The sequence below is a fragment of the Rhinatrema bivittatum genome, chromosome 16 (genome assembly GCF_901001135.1).
Source record: "Rhinatrema bivittatum chromosome 16, aRhiBiv1.1, whole genome shotgun sequence".
NCBI classification, from domain to species: Eukaryota; Metazoa; Chordata; class Amphibia; order Gymnophiona; family Rhinatrematidae; genus Rhinatrema; species Rhinatrema bivittatum.
The window spans coordinates 30,387,921-30,404,205 of record NC_042630.1 but is presented as its reverse complement, the minus strand read 5'-3'; the positions used below and the strand labels follow the sequence as shown (position 1 = coordinate 30,404,205).

General features: G+C 47.3%; 1 long non-coding RNA gene across 1 annotated transcript in view; it reads right to left on the bottom strand.

Moving 5' to 3' along the window:
• The window catches only part of LOC115078070, a 200,033-nt gene that overhangs the window by 84,944 nt on the left and 98,804 nt on the right, over positions 1 to 16,285 (bottom strand). The gene's annotated exons all lie outside the window — the stretch shown is intronic.

Sequence of the window (16,285 nt, the reverse complement as noted above, 5' to 3'; positions counted from 1 at the left end):
AAAACAGATTTCAAACAGCAGACATCACTTGCAGCAGTTCACCACCATACCTCTGTCCTGGAGGAAGGTGCAGAGGGGCAGGTCTTGCTTATCCTAGCACCCCCCAGTGGGAGACTGCCCTGTAACCGCTCTCCAGGCCAAAAAGGGGTCTCACAAGGCTTCTTACAAAAAGAGTGGAAAATTCCCAAAAAAGGAACCCGGATAGATAGGAAAGGCTGCTTCCCAACCTTCCCCCCCCCCCCCCCCCCCCCAATTACTGCAAACAAGGGATGCCCAAGTCCAGGGTAGGCCCTCCCAACTCCAACAAACAGGCTGCACAGCCCTACACAGTAAAGTGCACGGGAGAGCGGGCGCTCCAAGGCGAGCGCCCGCTCTCCCAACGCGCACCCAGGCACACTATTCACTATTTAAATTAGGGCCTGCGCTAATAAGGAGGCGCTAGGGACACTAGAACGTCCCTAGCACCTCCTTATTAGCGGAAGAGGCGGCTATCAGCAGGTCTGACGGCTGACGAACCTGCTGACAGCCAAGGGTTCAGAAAAAGGATGCCGGCAAAATTGAACGTCCGTTTTCCAACCCACGGGCAGATTTTTTTTTGGGGGGGGGGGGGGGGGGGGGGGGGGGGCATCCGACAATATTGCCATGATATTAACTCGGAGGGTGTACAGAAAAGCAGTTTTTCCTGCTTTTCTGTACACTTGCCTGGTGCAAAGGGCAGGTCTTGCTTATCCTAGCACCCCACCCACATCCCCAGTGCTTGGCCGCACATTTTGCTTTCTGTATTGCAGGTGAATACCTAATAGGCTCGTCAACATGCAACGCGCATCCAAACGGAGGCCAACGGTTGTGCTCGGCTGAGCGCACCATTCTGTATTGGCCTGTAAGGGAGAGAAGCTGCCTTCATTATCTCACAAGAGGATGGCCATCCCAGTACCCTCAGATGCAGGGGCTGTACCAAATGGTGCCTCCCCTAATTACTAATCTATCTTTCCTACCTTCTGGAGTTAACTAGGCCCTTACTGGTAATGAACCCAAAGGGTCACCGCACACAAGTTTTGTATGGAAAAAAAAAAAAAAAAAAAAGTGTTGTTTTCTATTGAATTGTCCTTTAGAACAACTAGATGTGAGCTGTGAAGGCAAACTTCAGGAGAGAAGCCACTGAAGGATGGATAGGTCTATTGTTTCCATATGGGGCGAACTCCCTAGCTGCTCAGGGACCATCCTTCACGAATTCTCCCCTCCCCCACCCAGGTGCTCCCCTAATCAAAGACACCAAAAAAAAAAAAAAAAAAACCATCTGTACTCCAGCACAGAATCCGGAAGACATCCTCAAGATGTCAGACCACGGCTAGCTCAGCATACTGAAGAGTGGAAGGTCAGGATTAATTTCTCGGGCATGTCCAAAGATAATCTGGGTTTCCCATTGCTGGAATGCTGAGCTCCTCCAAGACGGTCACGGCTGTGAGGGACACAGGTTTCACGTGAAATGAAGGTCTTCCTTCCCTTTGCCCATGCCCTACTCCCCCTTTAATTAAGAAGGCTACCGAAGGTTGGTTCCTTACAAGCAGGGCTAGACTTATTAGGGCGCCCAATGGGAAGGGTGGGTGGATCCCCCTCCCCAAGAAGTTAGAGGGGGGGGAAATCTGATATGCCCACACCCCAAACTGCACCTACCCAGATCCTTCCCTTGGCCTCCTCCCCTCAGAGTGGCCAGGCCTGCACTCGCCATCATCTTAAAAATTCACGGAAGAAAACCCGAAGGGAAGCAGCAGCCCCTGCCTCCTCCCGCCTAGGCATCGTGTTATCATCAAAACCCATGTGGTCGTGGAAACGCTGCTGGGCCTCTGTGCTGGCCCCACAGGGAGCTTTCTTCTGCGAGCGCAGGCTCGAGTGGCAGCAGGGCAAAAAAAAAAAAAAAAAATAGCACCGCAGATGCATTAAATGTCCCACCTGTCTCTTCCAAATTATAAAACAAAAGGGCGAGAGGCGGGAAGACACGAACTCACAGTGGACCAGCTCCCTTTACATAAATGCAGAAGAAGTCTACGTGGTGAGGGCAGCTGCCTTGGTTAGTTATCTTGGCTGCTGGGTGTGGCTACCAGATCTCCATCTCTGTCCACTGAGTCAGTGCATGCTTTTCCCATCTCATTCAGCCTGGGGATAAGAGAGACTGGACGGAGGAGAGGGAAGATGAAGTGATACTGTGTGCTGCATCAGTCGGGGCCCAGTTATCCATGCCCTGCATGCTGCCCAATTACTCCCACTGTAGCTAGGAAGAGGCCTGCACGATTACGCATGTTCTCAAAAAGGAGCTCCTGCACATTTAAAAGCCACTGCTGGTGTCCTGAGAGCAGAACCCAAGCGCTGGCCTGGCCCTGAGCATCAGCCAGTGGCGAGTCTTCTGTGGCACACCTGATCAGGTCTCAAGGTACCCTTGGTAGGCAATATTAGCCAGTGTCTAAATCCAGACCTGCTTAAGAGTGCTGGCCAAGTCTAAAGAGGTAGCACAGAAGCGATTCAGAAAAAAAACAAACAAGTGAAGCGATCAAATTTGCAGATATGACACACACATTATTCAAGATTCGTTAAAACTGTAGTGGACTGCAAGGAACTGCAGAAGGACCTTGTGAGAGTAGGAGACTGGGCAAGTGAATGGCCAGTTAACATTTAATGTCAAAAAGTGTAAAGTGTTGCACCTAGGGAAATCTATCAACTCCAACTCCAGATTCTGCAGTGGGAGTCACCACCCAAGAAATTGGACATTAGAATCCTTGTAGACAATACGTTGAAATTCTCAGCTCAAGGTGAGTTGGTGGTGAAAATGGAAATCCGAAAAGGAATGGAGAATAAAATATAAGATATCATACTGCCTTCATATTGGTCCACTGTGCAACCACACACAATACTTGTGCATTTCTGGTGTTCCCATTTCAAGAAAGACACAGCAAAACTAGATAGGGCACAGAGGAGGATGACAAAAATGATAAAGGGGATGGAGGGCTCTTCAATTTGGAGAAGAGACGGCTAAGAGGAGACACAATAGAAGTTTATAAAAATCAGGACTGGGGTGGAACATGAAAATAAAAGAATTATTCACTAAAACAAGGGGACACTCCATGAAATAACCAGCAGATTAAAACAAATCATAGAAAGTACTTTGTCGCTAAGCGCACGATCAAGCTGTGAAATCTGTTACCGGAGGCCGTGATCAAGGTGACAAGCATAGCAGGAAGGTCTGGACAAGTTCTTGGAGGAAAGGTCCGTAACACAATATTGCTATCTCTGGGAGTGAGTAACAGGAATTACATCTACTCGTGGGATCTGCCAGGTACTTCCAACCTGGATTAGCCACCACTGGAGACAGGATGCTGGACTCAATGGACTTTGGTCTGACTCAGGATGGCAATTATGTTCTTCCACCCTCACAGACACCACACACACAGACTTCCAACTATACTCCTCTTCAACGTTCCCTCATCACAGCATGTGTTTCTGGATAATAAAATGACTGGGCTTACAACTGATACCAAGGCCTGGGTGAACTCTGCTTTCAGGATCCTCTCCTCCTCCTCCTAACTGTGCATATTAACTGGAAGAGGATAATACTATTACATGGAAATATCTATGTTACAACCCCTTTCTTGCAAAAAAGCAGCTCGGTCACTCATTTAACAACTTCAATAGCATCAGCAGGATTTTGCTTTACGAGGTGCAGAAGCTTTATTCTTTCCACTAGGCCCATCCATTTAACTAAACTGCAGAGTGAAAAAAAATTCAAGGGCACTGTCCAGTTGCTCCCTATAGTGCTGGCAAGAGGACCCATCTTCACTGTACCAAAGTGCTACCAGGGCCTAGCTGTGTGGCCACAGGATTCGGTAGTGACCAGACTTGCTCAGATTCTGTAGGGTGGATCGCCTTGTTTTTATTCCATGCTCTGCAGGCCTTGGTTGCCCAGTCCAGTGGTGGTGGCGATGTGCTCTTGAAGAAATGACTCCAAAGCTACACAGAACTCCTTGGCAGTGTGCTGGCATCTTTCTCTGCACATTAGCCTTTGAGAAGAGAGTCTTCCCTGAGAGTTGACACCACAGTGTTTCTTGGCTCCTCTCCAACACAATGCCAATCAGAACTAATTGAGCTCCAGTGCTAATTAGTTAGTATGCAGCAGGACCTTCATATTTTGTCAGAGCAGCCAGCAAGAGGCCCGTCAGCAAAGGAAAGGGAGAACTAGGTCTGGCTTTGGAATTATCTAATTTAGGCCCTCTTCTTGCAGACTGGAGGTAAGTTGTTATTTAGTAAGGGAAAAGTGAAAAGTACAAATCAGATAACATATGTTGGCCTTTACAAAATGTCATCCAAAGCAGATAAATATAAAGCTCTTATTAAAGTGAGAGAAAACAGTTTACTAAACTTGAAGCACAAACTGACTCAGCAGAGGCCACCTTGGCATGCAAGAAATGCAAGGCATCCTTCTGCAGCGCACTCTGGGGAAAGCATGCTGCTGGCAAGCACTCAGCACGCCCAGCACCTGCTGATACTATATACTGGGCTCGGATAAGCCTAGCTTTACAAAACCAGAACTGTCGACCCTTTGGGTCTCAGATTCTACTTTCTTTTTAGGTTTTGGGGGGAGGGGGTTTGTGTCCGGCACTGGATTAAATATGCAAAGGCATCAGTACTTTGGCAGTCTGAGGTAATCACTCTTTAATATTCTTGCCCATTAGTATAGATTTCTATGATTGTAGGGGTTGAGCCCAAAAGGATGTCCACATAGTAGACTGATTCCTCCACATGGACACTTCCAGTCAAGTGAGGGATGCCAATGACATTGGGGAAGGAGATACAGGAAGGTAAAGTGGGAACCTGAAGAGCCAACTGAGAGCAGAAAGCCTCTCTTGTCCTCCCTTTCATATAGCCCTGTTCATGCCCATGAAAACCACCAGGAAACAGCTGCACTGGTGCTGAATACAACAAGCTTATGAAGGGACGTCACTACAGAATAAGAGATTTTCACGGAGCTTCTTGAGCAGATAATTTTTCGTGAACAGAATACTGAGCTTCTGAGACTGCCAATTCCATTGGCTGAAAACCAATAGAGTCTCACAATTAAACACACTGGGTCTCTGGTATTTCTGTGATAATAGAATGGCCTAGGTACTCTACAACCTGATGTTGCATTACGACAGCAGTATGGTAGTAATACTGCTAAGGGATGTCAATCACATCAATGTCTTTATCTTTCATTCTCACATTATAGTCTAGTCATAAATGGAAGACAAATTAAGGAAAAGCCAACGGATCCTGCTGGGAAGAGACAGAGGGGGAAGGGGGGGGGGGGGGGGAGGAGGTGTTCTCAGGCTGCAAATTCCCAGAAGTACAGCGATAAGACCAGTAATCCAACATCACAGGACGCCCGTGGGTGTTGAGAGGGGCTCTCAGACATCACATCACTCCAGTGACTGGCCAGAGAGATAGGGCCTGGATAAAACAATGGAGCTGCTTTCCTACGCTCTTGATCGCGGGCATGGCCTCAAAACAAATAAAAACCTCCAGCAAAATAGCCAACATTCTGCAGGCTATTGCGCACACACACACACACACAGTGTCAGAGGATGTCTGGGAACAGAACATTTATGGAAAAGGTTTTCTGACTAATAAAATGGACAGAGCTGGTGCTAGGTGCCCTGGGGGATCAAGAAACAAAGCCTGGCCAGTGCTGGCCAGCACCCTATAGCTCTGTCTCAGTGAGATCATGCAGTTTTGCCAAGGGGGCCTTTTGTAGTGCTGGGGACCCCGGGAAATGGCCTTGCTTCCCCACCCCAATGCCAGTCCTAAACATAGAAATAATGGATTCTGAAGATACTTAGTACATTAAAACCCATCCTACTCTACCAAGTCAGATGAGGCTGAGAGAGCAATGAGAAGTTACACAGATGCAGCAGTGGATTTATTCCCCAGGTGCCCTACCACCACCAAGATGGTACGGCATGCAGCGGCTGATATAAAAGAAATCCCGAGGGATTCTGAATGCACACATGGCATCTGCAAGTATTGGTTGGCTGGGGGAAAGGGTGTGTTCAAAGCTTGCAAAAGAAATAGAGGATTAAAGTTTATTCTGTGTCGCTAGAAAGAATGTTAAGGAAAATAGAGGGCTAAAGTTATTCTGTGTGCATTAGCTGGCAAAAATTAATTCTTTGCTATGGGAGGATGTGAGTGCCCTATCCTGGAGAAGTAATCAGTGGTGTCTGATTTTTCCCATCCATCCCAGTTACATATACATACACACACGTTAATTTTAACCTGTTTGATTAACTGTTCTATTGTAGGCCATTTACAATTGTCAGGGTTGATGTAAATACCTGATTTGTTTCTTGTTGAGAGAAACTTTACTCCTAATTTGGGTAACTATCTCTATCTCTCTGTATAGACTGTTACCCAAATTAGGAGTAAAGTTTCTCTCAACAAGAAACAAATCAGGTATTTACATCAACCCTGACAATTGTAAATGGCCTACAATAGAACAGTTAGTTAAACAGGTTAAAATTAAGTCCCTTAAATTTATTGGGTATTTTGATTTAGTTTAAACCTTCCTACTCCTTATGCAACTTTAAATAACTTTAACACAACATTATTAAGACGCAGATAGAAGGCCCCCAACATGTCTTTTGCACCAAGAGCCACATCTGATTATTTACCTCTTGGTGAGAGACTGTACGCACGCATCCAGTGCAAGGAGTTCGGCTCTCAGAGAATGAATCCGATCTCTGGAGGCCAAAGTGACAGAACCAGAGCTGAGGCAAACAGAGGGAAACTTCAGGGACACAGGAGTGTGGTCCTGCTTCCCTGTGCTGCTTGGGAGAAGCAAGGTCAACTGGAAGAAGAAGAGCATCACTTTGGTGCGGCAGGAAGTGATTCTGTAGCTAGGACCTGCCCTCTGCTGCGTTTTATCCTCCAACACCGAGGATGTGTCTCAGAGGGTCCGTGCACAGGGGCTGATGGCCATCATAGTTGGTGATTTGATCATTAGGAATGTAGGTGCCTGGTAACTTGGTGTGAAAGTGGCAGATCTAATGCATCATCTAGATAGGATTTAGAGGAGATGGCTGTCATGGTACATGTGAGTCCCAATGACATAGGAAGGTGAAAGGAGGTTCTATAAGTCAAATTTAGGCAAGTAGCCAGCAGATCCAATAATGATCTTGGAGACACTGCAGACAATATATTGAAATCTGCAGGTGTGTGTGTGGCAGCAGTCAAAAAGACAAATAGAACATTACCAAGTTTTGTTTTTTGTTTTCACTGAATGCACAAACAAACTGTGGAATTTGCTGGCATCTAGCACAGCAGGGTTTTAAGAGGGGATTGGACAAGTTTCCGGAGAGCCAAGCAGCAATAAATGGATCTACTCTTTAGCCTGGGTGACCCAGACTGGCCACTGTCAGAGACAGGATGCTGGGCTCGATAGACCTTTGGTCTGACTCAGCATGGCAATTCTTATGTTCCTATGATTCATATACAGGGAGGCTGCCCATAGGTACTTGGCTGTTCTGACTGCTGGTTAATTCACCCCTGCAGCAAATCAGCAGAGTAATACAATGGTGATGGAGAGAGGCAAAAGAAAACTAGCAGAGGAGACATGAACTTATTGGAAAGATTTAATGAAGGATGGCAGGGCCGGTGCCTCCAGTACACAAACAAGGTGGTCATCCAAGAGCAGCAAAATCCAGCCAGCATGTGGCCTAGAGGGGTGCTGTGCAAGAGGCAATACTGTAAGAAACAGATGCTGTCTGGAGCTACTGCCACCAGTAGGAGAGCGCACTGTGCTGGAGCTGCAGACAGTAGCTAAGCTGGGGGAGAGGGGTGCAGGACCAAAGGTTAGTTTGAGGCTAAATACTCTTGCATCAGCTTGGAGGATGGAAAACTTGAAAGAAAAGAAAACAAGGCAAGACAGATCCAGCAAACATACCCATTGCCAGGGGCAGAAAAGCATAAGCTTAAAGGGCTGTGGTGATTCCTACCTGAGAAGCAGCCCCTGATGGATGGCAACAGTTATCTATAGGGACTTTAAGCTCCAAGATTCGTCTGATGGAACAAATTTTAACCAAGAAAATCTCCTTCAAAATGAGATCTTTCATAGACGACCTAACAGGCTCACATGGTGCCGCACACATGCCTTTGAGGACCAAGTTACGACTCCAGGAAAGATAGCTTCTGAACCAGAGGATACAAATGCTTCACCCCTCCAGAGTAGCCGCCCCACAGTCGTATGTGCAGCCACAGCTGCTCCGTGGACCTTGCCTCGAAGACAAACTAATGCTGTCAATTGAACTATGATAGAGTTAAAGGAGAAACCCTTCAAACCTCTTTGTAAGAAAGAAAAGAAATGTGCAATGGAAGCTTACATAGGAACATCTTCAGAGAAACCTCTCACTTAAGCGTTCCCTCTCAAAAGCCAAACTGCGAGACAAAAGCAAGGCGCCTGATCTGAAGATACGGGACCTTGGCGCAGAAGAGCGAGTCCCATCAGGCCATCCACCACTAGATTGATGAGCAAACCAAAGCCACCGAGGGCATTCTATAGCCACCAGAATCACATCTCCTGGTGAAGCCCCACACCCCCCCCCCCCCGCAAAATCTTGCCCACCAGCAGCCACGGCAGAAACACATAATGTCTTGCGGCCAAGGAAGAACCAAGGTATAGACTCCCTCCATTCCACCCTCTCTTCTGCAATGAAGAAGCGGGGTGCCTTGGCATTTCGATGAGTTGCCATCAAATCCATGCAGGGCTTGCCCCACCTGTAACAGATGAGAGCCAATTGCTTCCTCCAACTGTTTCCATTCCATCCAGCTGTTGACGGCTAAGAAAATCCACTTACACATTGTCAATCCAGGCTATGTGAGAAGCCACTATCAATGCCAGATGCTGCTCTGCCCAGTGGATTAGCTCCCGAGCCATCGCTCGACTCTTGGTACTACCCTACCGGTTGATATAAGCCACCATCACTGCATTATCTGACAAGATACTGACCAGACGGCCATGCAAGAGGAAGAAAAAACTCATGCAGCACCAACCATACCGCCCTCACCTGAAAGCGACTGAGACCAAAATGCTTCCTTCACCGACCACAGGTCCTGCATAGATTGGGGGAGCTGTCTGCCAGGCCCAATCGGAGAGGCTGGAACTGGCCAAGTCTGTAAGCAATAGTGAAAGCTAGAACTGCTCTGAAAACTGATCCCACTGGGACAGTAACACCACCTGCAAACACCAGAGGCACTGGACACCATAGAGCAGAGAATCTGTATGTACTCCCATACCCTGGGCACTTGGCTCTCCAGCAATTTGTAAACTTGCAATTGCAACTTGCCAATGCACTCCAGCTTGGTATCGCAGCGTGCTCCCAAAAATTCCACCACGTGAGAAGGAATGGAAGAACTCTTGGACGAATTCACAATCCAGCCAAGTGATCGCAAGCACTGCAACAGCAGCAGATCCTCCGCTTGCCTGCATAGGGTCTCAGACTTTGCCCGAATAAGCCAGTTGTCCCAATACAGGTGCACCAGTACCCCCTCCTTTCTTTCAGCTGCTGCTACCAGCACCATCACCTTGGGGAAAGTCCATGGAGCTGTTGCCAGTCCAAACAGCAAGGTGCAAAATTGAAAATGCATGCTGAGGATTTTGAACTGCAGAAATCTGATGGGTCGGATTCTTATGAGCAAGAATGCCTCTGTCAGATCCAGAGACAAAGAACTCCCCCTTGCAGACCGCTGCAATGAGAGAGGGACTTTGAAAGCAACATTCATTCTTCAAATCCAGAATTGGATGAAGAGTCCCTTCCTTCTATGGAACCATGAAATAAATGGAGTAACGTCCCTTTCATCGTTCTTCCAAGGGAATGGGAACAAAGGCTCCAAGCATCACTAGTCTCCTCTCCACGGAGGGGCAAGGGGAGGTCATGAACAGGTCCTTTAGTGGACGAGCAAAATCTAAACTGTAACCTTGCTTTATCACGCTTAAAACCCATTGGTCCAGAGTGACTTTGGCCCACTCCTCATAAAAAATATAGTCTACCAACTTCCTATAACCGGGACGGAGGAGTGGACCGGCCTCGCTTCATTGTGAGGACTTGGCTCCAGAGCCTCCCTGGCTAGAGCCATCTCTGTAACCAAGGCAAGTCTTGCCTCACAAATCTGCTTCACTTTTTTGAAGGAGTTAACAAACATGTGGATAAAGGTGAACCGGTAGATATAGTATACTTGGATTTTCAGAAGGCATTTGACAAAGTTCCTCATGAGAGGCTTCTAGGAAAAGTAAAAAAAGTCATGGGATAGGTGGCGATGTCCTTTCGTGGATTGCAAACTGGCTAAAAGACAGGAAACAGAGAGTAGGAGTAAATGGGCAATTTTCTCAGTGGAAGGGAGTGGACAGTGGAGTGCCTCAGGGATCTATATTGGGACCCTTACTGTTCAATATATTTATAAATGATCTGGAAAGAAATACGACGAGTGAGATAATCAAATTTGCAGATGACACAAAATTGTTCAGAGTAGTTAAATCACAAGCAGATTGTGATAAATTGCAGGAAGACCTTGTGAGACTGGAAAATTGGGCATCCAAATGGCAGATGAAATTTAATGTGGATAAGTGCAAGGTGATGCATATAGGGAAAAATAACCCATGCTATAATTACACAATGTTGGGTTCCATATTAGGTGCTACAACCCAAGAAAGATCTAGGTGTCATAGTGGATAACACATTGAAATAGTCGGTACAGTGTGGCAGTCAAAAAAGCAAACAGAATGTTGGGAATTATTAGAAAAGGAATGGTGAATAAAACGGAAAATGTCATAATGCCTCTGTATCGCTCCATGGTGAGACCGCACCTTGAATACTGTGTACAATTCTGGTTGCCGCATCTCAAAAAAGATATAATTGCGATGGAGAAGGTACAGAGAAGGGCTACCAAAATGATAAGGGGAATGGAACAACTCCCCTATGAGGAAAGACTAGAGAGGTTAGGACTTTTCAGCTTGGAGAAGAGACGACTGAGGGGGGATATGATAGAGGTGTTTAAAATCATGAGAGGTCTAGAACGGGTAGATGTGAATCTGTTATTTACGCTTTCGGATAGTAGAAAGACTAGGGGGCACTCCATGAAGTTAGCATGGGCCACATTTAAAACTAATCGGAGAAAGTTCTTTTTTACTCAACGCACAATTAAACTCTGGAATTTGTTGCCAGAGAATGTGGTTAGTGCAGTTAGTATAGCTGTGTTTAAAAAAGGATTGGATAAGTTCTTGGAGGAGAAGTCTATTACCTGCTATTAAGTTCACTTAGAGAATAGCCACTGCCATTAGCAATGGTTACATGGAATAGACTTAGTTTTTGGGTACTTGCCAGGTTCTTATGGCCTGGATTGGCCACTGTTGGAAACTGGATGCTGGGCTTGATGGACCCTTGGTCTGACCCAGTATGGCATTTTCTTATGTTCTTATCTCAAAAAGGCCAGAGAGGGCTGACTACAACTGTAAAAATGCCTCCTTTGTTTTTGGTGGCATTCTCTGCTTGCCATGTGTGTCTCTCAGATGGGGCGATGTGTCGTTTCCCAGTACCGTAGTTTTCTTTACTTTTTTGGCTGGTGGACATTGTGATATGTCTTCCCCTGCTGGAGGAGATCTTGAACGTCTCAGGGATGAGGTGGTAAGTCTCACGTAGTCTCCTGCCCACTGCGGTCTTGATGTACCATGCTCACTCTCGGGTGATTTGGATTGATGCGAGGATTGTGAGCTATGGAAGCTCATGGGGGAAGGGTTAAATACTCCTCCTGTTTCCGAGGAAGTGGAATCCTTCCGGCCGCTGCTCGTAGGTCCCGCTACTCTATGACTGTGGACACTCATTACGTGAGTTGAGGTGTGCGGCTGAGGTGTTTTCGATATAGGCCTCAAGTGCGCCTGTTTAGATTTGTCCTGCGTTGATTTTGACTGCTGTGGTTTTTGCGAGGCGACGTGAGCTGCTGATTTGTGTTTGTGCGTCTTTAGTGACGCACTCAGCGTCGAAGTAGACACTGTCTGTGTTGAGCTTTTCTTTTTTTGCGTCGATATAGGTGCTTCGGGCGTCTGCTTCGGCATCGATCCCGATGTTTTCTGTGTTGGAGTCAACGACATTGTGTGAGTCGGCTTCATGTGCATCGATGTTTTATGTCTCGACGCAGAGTCCTTGGAGTGCGTCGATGCTTTGGAGTGCACCGGTTTAGACACTGATGGGTCAGCCTGCTTCAATCGGGTCCCCGACTCACTGCGAAGGGCGTCGACGCTGACGACGCAAATTTAATTGAGTCCCTGGCTACTTGCGGCCTCAACTCCTTCGAGTGCCGCTGTCCGGTATGCCTCGTCAAGTCGTGGCTATAAAGGACTAAACTCTGGGCTCTATCTCCAGAGGGTGGAGGGTTGCACGGATGCTGCCCTTTTTACCTGGGGGGTCTTATGCTTACTGGGTCCCAGCGATGAGTGTGCCTCCGAAGGCAGGGGGCCCCAATTGCACGTCTTTCAGGGCCTGGATATTATGGCCCCTCTGTCGCCGGGCTCGTGGCAACATCCTGGTGCAATGTTGACATGTGGCCTGTTGATGGTCCGGTCCCAGGCAGCAGTAGCAGCTATCATGTCCATCAGTGATGGACATGATTTTGCTGCAATCACAAGGTTTAAACCCTGGAAGCCTGGGTGCTCTTTTTTAGGACATTTCTCTGTTTGAAAAAACTAGCCCAAGGAGAAACTAGCTCCGCATGTGCTCCCGCACGTGGAAAAAACAGACTGAGGAGAGACTGTTTTTCTGCACTGGAAGGCATGCGCAGCCGCACAGAGCAAAGCTCTGTGTTCTACTTAGAAGCTCCGCCTCCTGGGCCCTGATGAACAGTTCCCCATGACAGCATGGCTAATTCAGCCCTGCTATCAACAGGAAAATAAATTAATACAGATTAAGGAATTTGTTTTTGTCAGCAAAGTACACTTCTTCTTTCATAAATAGCTAGCAATATCCTCTCTCTCACCCCACATGAGCAGGTCTCTCTTGCTTCAGATACTGCATTCCTTTGGTCTCCCCTCCTTCCCCTGCCAGGCAGAAGCATCTTCCTGTCGCTCCTCTTCCCTCCTGCCAGCAGGCAGGGAGATCCCATTCTCTCTCTCTGATAGGGCTAGCATCTCTCCCCCTTTCCTACCCAGGCAGCAGCATCCCCTAGGCCAGTTCCATCTCCTCCTACCTCATCAGCTCTGGCTCACAAGGTTCATCTAGCGAGAGCAGCTCTGCATTGGCCTCAGCCTGTGCATCTCCCCCATGTTGCTGAGGCTTGGCCTGAACAGGCTGCAGGGGGGGCAGCAAGCGTGAAGGTGCTGGGCTGCCAGGTTCTCTTTTGGGGGACCACTAGGCAGTGGCGTTCCATGGATCTTCTGCACCCCACCCCAAACCCAGGGATTACCACAAATGTTCCCAGCACTCATAAGTTCAACCCCGCAAAAAAAAAAAAAAAAAAAAAAAAAAAAAAGGGAGGGGGGGGGATGCCTAGGCCACCATGCCTCTCTCCCTCCTCCCCGTTCCCCTCCGAAACTGGTCTGCCAATTTACTCTGTAATACAATACTTTTCAATAGAATGTTTCAAACCTTTGCATTTATTCACCTTCATTTCGCCTTATCCTCTTCCTTTACGTTTCCTTCTTGGTTCTCAGTCCTGTTTTCTTATGCCCTCCTTCGGGACTCGGAGCCTGCGCAGCACTGCTATGCCCAGCTCGCTTCGGATTTGAAGCAAAAAACGCGGGAAGAAGTGGAGGGGCCCGTGGGGCTCCGGGAGCGCCGCGCATGCTCAGTCTCTACGGGGACCGGCAGCGCTGCACATGCTCAGAGTGAGTCTCCTGGGGTGGGGGGAGTAGAAAGATTGAGGTTATCGGTCCTATTTTTTTTTTGGTGGAACAGGGGGCAATTTGTCACCTCTTGCCTGCCCCCCCTCAGTAGATACTCCCACATTTCACTCACCGCTCCACCCAGCTGTTTTTTGGCAGGCTAATGAAAAAGGTGTCAAGTGTTGGAAATCCTGGTGCTGCTGCTGCTGCTGTCAGCTCAGCAGGGGGCCCCCAACCTGTGCGGAACCACTTTATGGCTTATCCAGTTGAAGTGACTAATTGCAAACTCTATTGTGGAAAGGAATTCGTAATTAAAGAGCTATTAAAGTGTCAGCGGGGTCAACATAAAGCGTCTCATGCTGGATCCCCAAAGGGCTTGGGATTTTCCCCAGCCCGTCCCACCATTCCCGCGCGGAGATGGCAAAGCAGGACAGCTGTGCAGTTGAGACTTGAAAGTTCCGCGCGTGGTTTGTGCGCGTAAGAGCGTATTTTTCAGGGTCGTGCGCAAATAAAAAAACAGGGGGTTCTGGGGTGGGACCTCCACAATGAATTTGCATGAGATAAATCTGCATATGCTGGGACTTCATTGCATGCAAATTTATCTCATGCATATTCATTGTGGATACCCTGAAAACCCGAAGGCACATGCTCTTTAATCTCTGATTAAGCAGACAGTCTGTATCATCCACCAAATATAGGGCAGAGCTCTAGCACCCATAGTTATCCTGGAGAAATCTGGCATCTTTGGAACCTTATATCATCTCTAAGAAACATGGGTTGAAATCAGGTCCTTTCCTCAGATGACACATCTTTACTCCACAATGAATTTGCATATACATCACATGCAAATTTATCTCATGCATATTCATTGTGGATACCCTGAAAACCCGAGTAGCTATGGGGTCAGCGAGACAGGTTTGGGCAGCCCTGGAATACTCTGAGGGCTGGAGGGCAGACCTGTGTCTGACAACGCCTCTATGACTAATATTATCAGCTCTTTGGCAACAGCCACTTCCTGCTTCTGTTGGGGGGGGCTGGAAATAGGAACCGAGCGAGGCGGAGAGACCTGAAAGAAGGAGGAATTTTGTTTTCGGACTGAGTCTGGGAACACCATGAGTCCACGGTGCTTTGATCCAGTGCCAAGGAATGCCAGACAACGGGAAAGCTATTCTCTATTATTTTCCATTGACTAAGACTCCACTGGACTCTGGTCCAGAATGCTTTGCTTCATCTTCCCTGAACCCCATTTCCAAAACAGTGGCTTCCAGCACCTTAAGCCCAACAACTGGTGTTTCTCCTTTCCTTGTGCCTTAAAAAGAAGAGCCTGCACTGCCAAGAAATCCTTCTTTTGTTCTACCCTAGGTTACTGCACAGAGAATCAGGAACTGGAAGCTCAAGATGTGTTCTTCCCTGAGCTGGTGAATGGTGTGTGATCTAGTAACATAGATCCTGACAGGTGCCATGGACTTGGCCCAGGGCTGAGGATGCCCATGCCCACTATCATAAGTGATACGGATAACAGGTAGCCCTCTCCCTGCCTCAGCTGAAGCTGTGTCATTTAATTAGCCGTGAACTTTAATCAGTAGCCATAGTGTGGTGGGGTCAGAGAGTCAAGAATGGCAATTCCCGGTGGAAGTGCACCAGGCCTGCGGAGGATTTCCTTGTAATAAGTAACATATGGCTCTCGCTGTGATCATCAGCTTCTGTAAAACCTCATTACCACTTTGTGGTGGATCTGCACAGAATTCTCCACCACTGGGCAGAGATGTAAATAAATTAAATATCAGGGAGAAGAAACCCTCTGGAATTCCCCCCAGTTCTTTGGTGCATTTACAACCAAAACTGGATTAGAGGGGAAACCAATACAGCAGGCCAAGGTCCCCACAACACACTGAAATTGTACCTAACATATTTTATTTCTATACATTTTTGGTGTTTGTTTGTTTTTTTAAGTTGCTTTATATTAAAATTCCCGACAAATCCAATCAGCCAGCCATTAACTTTGGAATATTTCTGTAAGATGTGCAATAGAACAAAACAGCAATAAAATGTACACATCCAGTCCAGATCATAACGTTTTCACTTTTAATCCTTATATATTTTTTTTGGGGGGAGGGGGGGTCTCGCTTTGTTAAATTGCTCCCTGCTCTCCTACCACCTTAATCTGGTCTTGTTTACAGCTCTTATGAGAAGAAGGTTGCCAGTGAGAGACGTCTCGTGTAGGGGAGACCTCCAAGGAAGAGAGCGTGGGCAGTTGTAATCTGCTCAGGCTGCTCCCTCCGGCTCCCCAAACATGAGCTACCTCGGCTTTTTTTATTCAGAGAGTACACAAATACCATCTAAAAACTAGCCAATACTCCAGGGGGCTTGCGGTATTATTTCTTATTCAGGTACAAAGAT